At 38.1% G+C, this 9,466-nt stretch overlaps 1 protein-coding gene and 1 long non-coding RNA gene across 3 annotated transcripts in view; one reads left to right on the forward strand and one right to left on the reverse strand.

Annotated features, from left to right (window-relative positions):
* LOC109504127 (calcitonin receptor-like) overlaps positions 1-9,466 on the reverse strand; it is a 149,611-nt gene that overhangs the window by 106,568 nt on the left and 33,577 nt on the right. The gene's annotated exons all lie outside the window — the stretch shown is intronic.
* The window catches only part of LOC112588189 (uncharacterized), a 50,918-nt gene continuing 49,400 nt past the window's right edge, over positions 7,949-9,466 (forward strand). Inside the window, exon 1 of the long non-coding RNA XR_003112641.1 lies at positions 7,949-8,137. This is a non-coding gene — a long non-coding RNA (uncharacterized LOC112588189). The remainder of the gene's footprint in view (positions 8,138-9,466) is intronic.

Here is a 9,466-nt window from a genome sequence, read left to right on the forward strand (position 1 = left end):
TTACCTTTATCTCAGGTTCAGTTGCAATTATGTTGCAGTTGACATTGCAAGTGGAGCCATAATACATTAATCAAGTCCATTACTCTAAATCTGGACTAATTCGAAACATCATTACGAATTTATTATATAGCAGATGAAATGGGTTAAAACCTCTCAACAATCTTTGTTCCATACGTCTTTCTAAGTTATTTATTAAATCTTGCAAAACCATGAGTTCCCAAGTAAGAAATCCCACTGCTATAATGTTGATATCTTTCAAGAACAGAATGTGCTAACTGAATAATGAACTTAGAAAATACAAACAACAACGTAAATTGGAAAACTTACTCTAGAATTATATTATGTAAATATAAAATTGTTGTATGATAAACACAATATTACCTCAAAGTCTCTTAATTGTTAAAAGCGTAATTAGAAAAAATTATTTACCTTCAATATATATACAGTATCCTATTAATAATGTATGTTGTGAATGTCACTCTTTCAGTGTGTTTTCTTACGCTACATGGAACAACACTAATTCGAAACACTACTACATCACATTTAGGCTACATTTGGGGAGACGCTATTTAGCGCAAACAATCTATAGTATCAGGTGTAGTAAAAAGAAATCCATTATTTTTCCAATAGATGGCTTTAGTTATCTGTATCTCGCGTTGTATAAGTCCGATCGGGTTCCACTAGATGGCGTTAGGAAGATGAGATTTCGTACTAAAAAAACTTTTCTGACAGTTTTGTGATTAGTTGACTCAGTTTTGTTTGAACGCGCGTCATAGATGGACACTAGCAAAGAGAAAATACGCTATATTTTACAGTTTTTCTTCGATAAAGGCGAAAATGCAAGCCAGGCGGCTGAAAATGTGAATAGTGTTTTATGGTCCTGATACTGTAACAGCCAATCACGTGCAATTTTGGTTTCGTCGATTCCGTTCCGGTAATTTCGATGTCAAAGATGCACCACGCACTGGAAGGCCAATTGTCGAAAATATCGATAAAATCATGGACATTGTCGAGTCCGACCGTCATGTAAGCACTGTTTCGATTGCCCAAGAGCTAAAGATTACACAAAAACCGTTTGGAACCATTTGAATAAGGCTGGATACAAAAAGAAGCTCGATGTATGGGTGCCACACGAGTTAACGCAAAAAAACCTCATGGACCGAATTTCCATTTGCGAATCGCTGCTGAATCGCAACAAAATCGACCCATTTCTGAAGCGGTTGGTCACTGGTGATGAAAAGTGGATCACTTACGACAACGTCACGGTCGTGGTCGAATCGCGGTGAGCCGGTGGAAACGGTGGCCAAGCCAGGATTGACGGCCAGGAAGGTTTTGCTGTGTGTTTGGTGGGATTAGCAGGGAATTATCTACTATGAGCTGCTCCCCTACGGCAAAACTCTTAACTCGGAACTGTACTGTCAACAATTGGACCGTCTGAAGGAAGCAATCGCCCAGAAGCGGCCAGCTTTGGCCAATAGGAGAGGAATTGTGTTCCATCAGGACAACGCCAGGCCACACACATCGATAGTGACTCGCCAGAAGCTCCGGGAGCTTGGTTGGGAGGTTCTTATGCATCCACCTTATAGTCCGGACCTGACACCAAGTGATTACCATCTGTTCCTGTTCATGGCGAACAATTTTGCTGGTGAAAAATTCGCTTCAAGAGAGGCTTGTGAAAATCGGCTGTCTCAATTTTTTGCCAATAGGGACGAGGACTTCTATGAGAGAGGCATAATGAAATTACCTTCAAAATGGCAACAAGTTATCGAACAAAACGGCGCATATTTGACCTAAATCGGATCATTCTAACTATGGTAATTAAAGCCTTCAATTTCATGCAAAAATAATGGGTTTCTTTTTACTACACCTGATATATGTAATGTATGCTGCAGTTTTACAGCGCAAATAGCGTCTCCCCAAACGCAGCTCAAATGGCCGTTTAAAGGCGTACATTCAATTAAATAAAACCCGAAACGACAGAGTCTGCGCGCAATCTACCGTCAGAGTCTGTCAGCAGGCTTTGCGCACAATCTGCTACCAATAATCTGCCGTCAGAACCTGTTGTGACAGACTCTGTATTCTGCGCGTATTCTGCGTCAGTTTGTTATAGCAGATTCTGCGCGCATTCTGCGATCAGAGTCTGTTAAACAGATTCTGCGTACAATCTGTTGCCTTTCTATCAACAGATCTTGCTAACAGACTTTGCACAAAATCTATTTTAGCAGGTTTGGCTATCTAGGTATATACAGGGTGTCCGGAATGTGATCATTAATATTTTGTATACTGGTAAAACTCGTTAAAACAATTAAAAAAGTCCTGTGACATTTTACAATTTTTTCAATATTTATTCCGTAATTAATTAAAATGTGTAAACGAATGAGCGCACGAGAAAGCGACAGGACGGGTTCCGTGTATAAGAAGATGGCTTACCTCGCGCGGCGAAAGGCAATCGTAAGAGACAAGAGGCATGCGCGCGCGACGAGGAGCGAGCGAGCGCGAACGACGAGCGAGCGAGCGCAAGCGACAAGAGGCGGCTGCCCAGCGTTCTCTACGTGCTCATTGGCTCACACGTTTCAATTAATAACTCGATAACTATTGCCAATTTGACATTACGGTACGTGACTTTTCTTCTCGGCTACACCCAATCTACCAGTACACAAAATATTAATGATCACATTCCGGACACCCTGTATATAACTATAAATTGTTTCACACTGCAGTATTATGGCGATAATCAGAAATATTATGTGGCAGTCTATCATACTGGAATATAGCACCAATATTCCTGTAATATTACAATGAGATTTATCATCGTGCAATATTGTTGTAATATTGTCACTATGTTGTCATACGATAGTCACATCCCAGCAAACACAATATTATATATAACGTGCATGTTAGTTGTAATTTCCTACTCAACAATATAACTGTTATACAGGATGGTTGATTATAACTTGCCAACCCGAAATGTGAAGGTAGATTGGGTTAAGATAAACAAAAGTCCCATACCGTTTTGCAAGATTCGCAATAATTATCGAGTTATTGGTTGCGTTCAGAAAACAAAGCGCTCACTGAGCGCTTAGTAACTATTGGTCCTTACTGTTAGATCCTTACATTCAGACCAATAACGTTGACGAATTACTCAACCGTTGTGTAACCGTTGTGTTTTCTGAATGCAGCCAATAATGACAGAAATCTGAGGAATGGGAGCGCGCCGACATAGATGATTGGAGAAGCGTTGCAACTACTCAGGCCACAGCGCGGCCCACTCGACCAAGCAACTGCTGGCGGCGTGCGGCGAGACGTAGGTCCGGCGAGATAAAACAACGAATAGCAGCACATTGTCTTTCCCCTCGCCGCGCACTGGCAACAGTTTCTGGATCAACTGGGCCGCGCTGCGGCCTAAGCAGCTGCAATGCTTCTCCAATTATCTATGTCGGCGCGCTCCTATTCCTCAGACTTCTGTCATTAATAACTCGATAATTATTGCGAATCTCGCAAAACGGTATGGGACTTTTATGTTTATCTTAACCCAATCTACCTTCACATTTCGGTTTGGCAACTTATAATCAACCACCCTGTATAACACATGTGTTATATAACAATTATATTGTTGAGTAGGAAATTACAACTAACATGCACGTTACATATAACATTGTATTTGCTGGGTATATAAAAGATATCTTTTACGTAAATGGTGTATTACCTGGATGTGATCGATTCTATTTCTGCTTAATAACAAATATAATTCAACGCTGTAATCTGAAAATGTGAAATATGAAATACGAAATAATATATTCTCGTTGGGGGCAAATAAATACATATAATAAAAGATATTTTTTATAGTATTATATATTACCTGATAGTAAATCTGTTGTGCTTCTGTTCAATAGTAATGTCCCAACGCAGCTATGTGTAAATGTCAAATCAAATGCAGCTGCCTGTAAATGTCAAATATACAATATAACGTAATATATTATTATTTTGTTTACAAGAATATGTATAATAATGAAACATAAAAATAAAAGAATAAATTTAATTCATAGATCAACAATCAATAACCTACTTACCTGTTCTAATGTGCAGTAAAATTCCGTCACGTGTATATTACGCATATTTTTATTTCCTCTCTTTCTTCCTCGTTTTCTCGTTCGACTTTTCTTATGAGCTAATCACCAATCACCACTTTTTCTAGTAGCATTCAAATATCACTACATATGTCAAACACACTCGTACACAACTTTCGAATTATGGCGCCTCTGACAATGAGCGAACTCATTCGTGGCGCCTCTGACGATGGGTTCGCAGCGCCTCTAACAGAAGAAATGTGAGATGAACATTTTTGGTGTAACATTTGGTCTGTTCTTTGAAGCTGCATTGTTGAACTGGTGCAATAAGTTAAAGTGAGACAAATATAGGTTTTCTCACTCTAGCTTATTGCACCAGTTCAACAGTGCAGCTACAAAGAACAGACCAATTTTTACCAATACTAGCGAACGTGAATTCTTCGTAAATTAAACTTTGGACTAGAGCATCTCGGCTCATAGGATACATAGAGCAAAAATAAAGACAGTTTTATTAACTAATTTAGACCCAAGGAATCGATTAAGACCACTCAGAACTGCACCGGTTTAGCGGTTATGGCGGAACTCTAAATTGTGCCCCCCTCCAACTTGTTGGTTCGCGTGAATATACCACGGCAGTCAGACGGCAGCTCAGGAACATATACAGCAAAAAACGTACCTTGGCGCAAATCACTGCCGTGGTTTTCTATATACAGAGTGTCCCAAAAGTAAGGGACCACCCTAATAACTTTTCAGTATTGAAATTTTAAGGAAAATGATCTGAATAAAAGTTATAAGGATTTAAGTGAACTACCTTATGATGACCTTGACTTTGATCTTGACCTCTATTTTCAAGGTTATTTGAAGGTCAACTTGCGTTTTTTAAATAGGAACCTTATTTTTGATTACACTGTTTTTTCTACTAGTTAATTTGAACAACTTTTGTCTAAAATATTTTTTTATTTGTCTAATATTTTTTGAGATATTTGAGAAAAACTTGATAACTTTTTCAATATTTAACTTACGATATCTCGCTATTTGTCGGAAGAAAAAATGATACTAGACTCTCTTGCTTTATTTAATCTCAAGAATATATTGTTACAATAGCGCCCTGACTTTTGTGAACTTATTGACTTTTGGAAATTTCAAAATCATCAAATCAACAAAAATCATTTATGAACCAAAGGTAAGTTTTATGTACAATATTATCTATCTCATTATTATATATCTCATTTTACAGTACTACTTGTTTGTTCAGGAAACCACTTGAGGGATTGATGAGTCCCATCATGAACAACAAAATCACAGAGTATCGTGTTATTTGATGAGGGGCCAAAAAACGGCCTTATTGCAACCCATCCTTTTACATGAAAAGAGAACACCTCCAATTATCAAGTCGAAAATATTTCTAAATCAAAAATCTTAACTGTCTTCAGCTAATTTAGCTAATATACGAATTTATAATAGCTTCAAAGTTCACGCGAAGATTTTCCATTCGATTATTGGATGATAAATCTTCGGATTTGAACATGTTCCCCTTCTCATATTCCTGTACTTAAGGAGTTAGATATACTTAGCAGGGTAAAAAAATCGATTTTTTTACACTTTCTTAAGGCTTCAAGTTTCGAGAATATATTCTAAAAATTTAATGTCGATATCTGCAAAAATGGCGAAGTTACAGAGAGTTGAGTAAAACGGGATCGAGCGTTCGAGCGCTCGAATTCGTCTACCTGACGCGACCAGTGGAGCGCTCACGAACACGGCATTCTTCTGTGTTTCTGGAAGAATTGGTTTCGGGTCTTTATTGTTCGATGTTCCCCTCTGCTTATGTGGAGAAAGAGAAAAAAAATCAGTTGTTGAGTTAACGAGAAGGCAGACTATAATCGTTTGTAATCAATATTACTGCATGCATTTTTAATAAAGGTTCTGTCACATATTTATTAATAATGCATGCATTAGAAATCAATATTGGTCACAATTGTGCCGCATATTGTAGATATCAAGACCGAGCGCGCATCGATGTGGCCGAAGTGCGAGCGCAAAAGGCGACGCGCGAAGGAAAAATTGCTCGCCGTCAACAGAGATCTTCGTGGAACGATGCTGCTACTGTGGAAGATACTTCATATGGCTCCGGAATTACCGATTAGAGGTAGATTGCAAAATTCTGCTGTTAACAATAGTTGAACTAAACTTGAAACTTTAAACGCGTTTTTCTCGAAACGCGGTTTTTAAAGGCGGTGGACACGATATCTCAAAAACTAGTCAATGGATCGTTCTCAAATTTTTACATAATACTCTTAGTAATTTCCTTTTGTTCTTTAAAACTTCCTTGTTCCTGAAACTTCCTTATCGTTGACGATCTCACTTTTTTTATTAATCTTCAAAAAAAGCAATAACATCAGAAAGACGAAAATTTTTTGCAATTTTCGAAATTTCAATTTCAACTCGTCGCCGTTTTGTAACAAACCATAAAATAAAAAATCGGCGAACGTCAACGATAAACCTATTGTTAACTTTAAAACGCCATATGCCATAACGCCGGTTCTTTTGTTTCAGATGGATCGTTTAGGCAGGAAAACGCCCACCGCAAAACACGTTTTTCTAAATTTCGATGTGTGCCGACGTCTATATTTTTTTTCTCTTGCAATTTTTTAATTACTTATATATATTTTTATATTGTCGAAACATAAGTCTATAATCACACAAAATCTCATGTAATTTCCACTACCCGTTTAGCAAGAATAAAATATTTGGCCTGTTTTTCGGTTTTCTAAGTGTATGTATCTTAATCCTTAATCCTTTACGCGATCGGAAACTGGGGCATAGGTATCCCAGCAACAATCATTGAGTTCGTTCCCAGCAGTAATCGTTGGAGCTTAACATGCTCATGTCCACGCATTTCTCTCCACATTTTTCTCGATAAGTTATTAATCCTTGTATCTAATCAATTATGCTATATTTTTTACTACAGATCTACAGCAGAATGTGAGCGATTTTGAATTTCTGGTATTGAGGTGTGCGAAAAATAAGGATTTACGGTGACGGGTTTATTGCTGGTGGATCATTATAAAAATAAATGTGATTCGCTTAATTTATTTAAATTTTTGCATGTACACGGTCAGAAAGAAATATTTGATGTCAAACAAAAATTTCGTTCTCAAACAAAATGCAATCGGTCGCAAAACGAGATATTTCCTTTTCCTCCTTTCAATTTTACTGGACACAATGCGGTTCGCGATTTATTTATAATACACACGACTTGCGAATAAATTTCCGAAATATCGAAGTTAATCTTACTTTTCGTTAAGAGGTTATACGCAGTCAGTAGAGTAAAAAAAGTTTATTTTTGGAAATTTCTATTTCCTTTTAATATAACATCTGAAGAATATTTCCTGAAAGTTTCAGTCAAATCGTGTCTCGAAATTGAGGGAGCTACGCTGTTTCGAAAAGGTATGATGTATGCAGGTATGATGTATGCAGGTATCCAAAAAGGGTCTGAATGCAGCTGTAGCACACAGCTGCATTCAGACCCTTTTTGGAGATCAGGTTCGGGGGTCAGGCCAGGTATTGAAAATGAAAGGTGCTTGTATTATTGCACACGGAAGGTCCTAAACCGGTACCGTTAGCAAACTGAAAGAATTTTTCGGGTAACACGTCAGTATAACGCGCAGCGTCGAGCAGTGAAGCTCGTTTATTTTAACATCTTACTATTTAGTGCGTCTAGTTTCAGTGCGTATATAAAGAAAATTATTGAATAAAGTATAAAATTTTAAATTTTATTATTGTTTTCCCGACAACTGTGAGCGCGAATTTTTATAAATAAGCAAAACTACAGTGATAACTATAGTGATGTGAAATTTAAAACCGCAAGCATGCGAGGAGTCAATTTTAAAAGTGCAGTGATATGTAATAATTGCGCCTGTTACGCTTTTAACGAAGACTTTATTTAACGAAGGCTTTATTATAAACTATGGACATCATAGAAGTTTCCTGTGGCCCGCACGTGCATACAGCTGAAGAGGGCGACAAGCCAGCACGAGAGGTTCAACATCGCTGAGCGACGAGTGCAAGAGGTTAGAATATATATTTTATTTTATACTCGCTTACTACTATACTAATCCACCTCTTAACCAACCAAAATTTTGTTGTAACAACAAAATAATTTGGTTAAAATATATTTCCCAACAAAATTGTTTAGTTCCTGTAAACAAATATCTTGTTTGATTGTACTTTTGTTATAGCAACCAAAAAGTTTTAACTATATCAATTTTGTTTTGGGAAACAAAAGTGTTTAATTACGCGAATTGCTTTATCGCAACTAAAATTTTTTGTTACTTAAAACAAATATTTTGTTCAAAGATATTAATATTTTTTCTTATTAATATATATAAATGCTATAATTTTTAACAACTTATATTTATAGAATGAAAAAACACAAATATAGCATATCACATAAAATATATTTATTATAAATTTATATATGTGTATATACAGGGTGTCTTAGAACTTTGGCACACGGGCTCCGTAGGGAGATAGAGCTAAGTGAGAGGAACAAAAAAGTCCTCTACCATAATATGAAAATCGTAGTAGTTTTTTAGTAATAACCGCGTAAAGTTTGGTGTTTTCCATGCCCATCGCGGCCTATAGACGCTCCGCGGCAAGCTCTGTGTTGGGGCTAAACGATAACGCGTCTCTCGCTGACTGTCGCGATGGCGTCTTAGCTCTTTGACGCCGCGGGACGGCGCAAGCCGCGTTATCGCTTAGCCCCTACGCACACAGCTTGCCGCGGAGCGTCTACAGGGTGAGGGGTTATAAGTTTACAACACGAAGTGTGAAGGTAGATTGGGCTAAGACAAACATAAAAGTCCCATACCGTTTTGCGAGATTCAGAATAATTATCGAGTTGTTAATGACAGAAATCTGAGGAGTGGTATGTGTCAGAGAGGGAGTGTGAGAGGGAAAGTGTGTGAAGGAGAGAGAGAGAAAGAGAGAGAGAGAGAGAGAGAGCGAGAGAGCGAGAGAGAGAGAGAGAGAGAGAGAGCGGGAGAGAGAGAGAGAGAGAGAGAGAGAGAGAGAGAGAGAGAGAGAGAGAGCGGGAGAGAGAGAGAGAGAGAGAGAGAGAAAGCGAGAGAGCGAGAGAGAGAGAGAGAGAGAGAGAGAGAGAGAGAGAGAGAGAGTGAGGGAGTGAAGGAGAGAGTGTATGAGAGAGAAAGGAAGGGAGAGAGAGAGAATCTGAGAAAGAGAGTGTGTGTGAGAGAGTGAGAGAGAGAGAGAAAGAGAGAGAGAGAGAGTGAGGGAGGGAAAGTGTGAGTGAGAGGGTGTGTGTGAGAGAGTACGAGAGAGAGATTGTGGGAGAGACATTGGCTGCGTTCAGTAGAACAAAATGATCAGTGAACGCTTAG

This window comes from Harpegnathos saltator, unplaced genomic scaffold (assembly GCF_003227715.2).
Source record: "Harpegnathos saltator strain DR-91 unplaced genomic scaffold, Hsal_v8.6 scaffold17, whole genome shotgun sequence".
Lineage (NCBI taxonomy): Eukaryota > Metazoa > Arthropoda > Insecta > Hymenoptera > Formicidae > Harpegnathos > Harpegnathos saltator.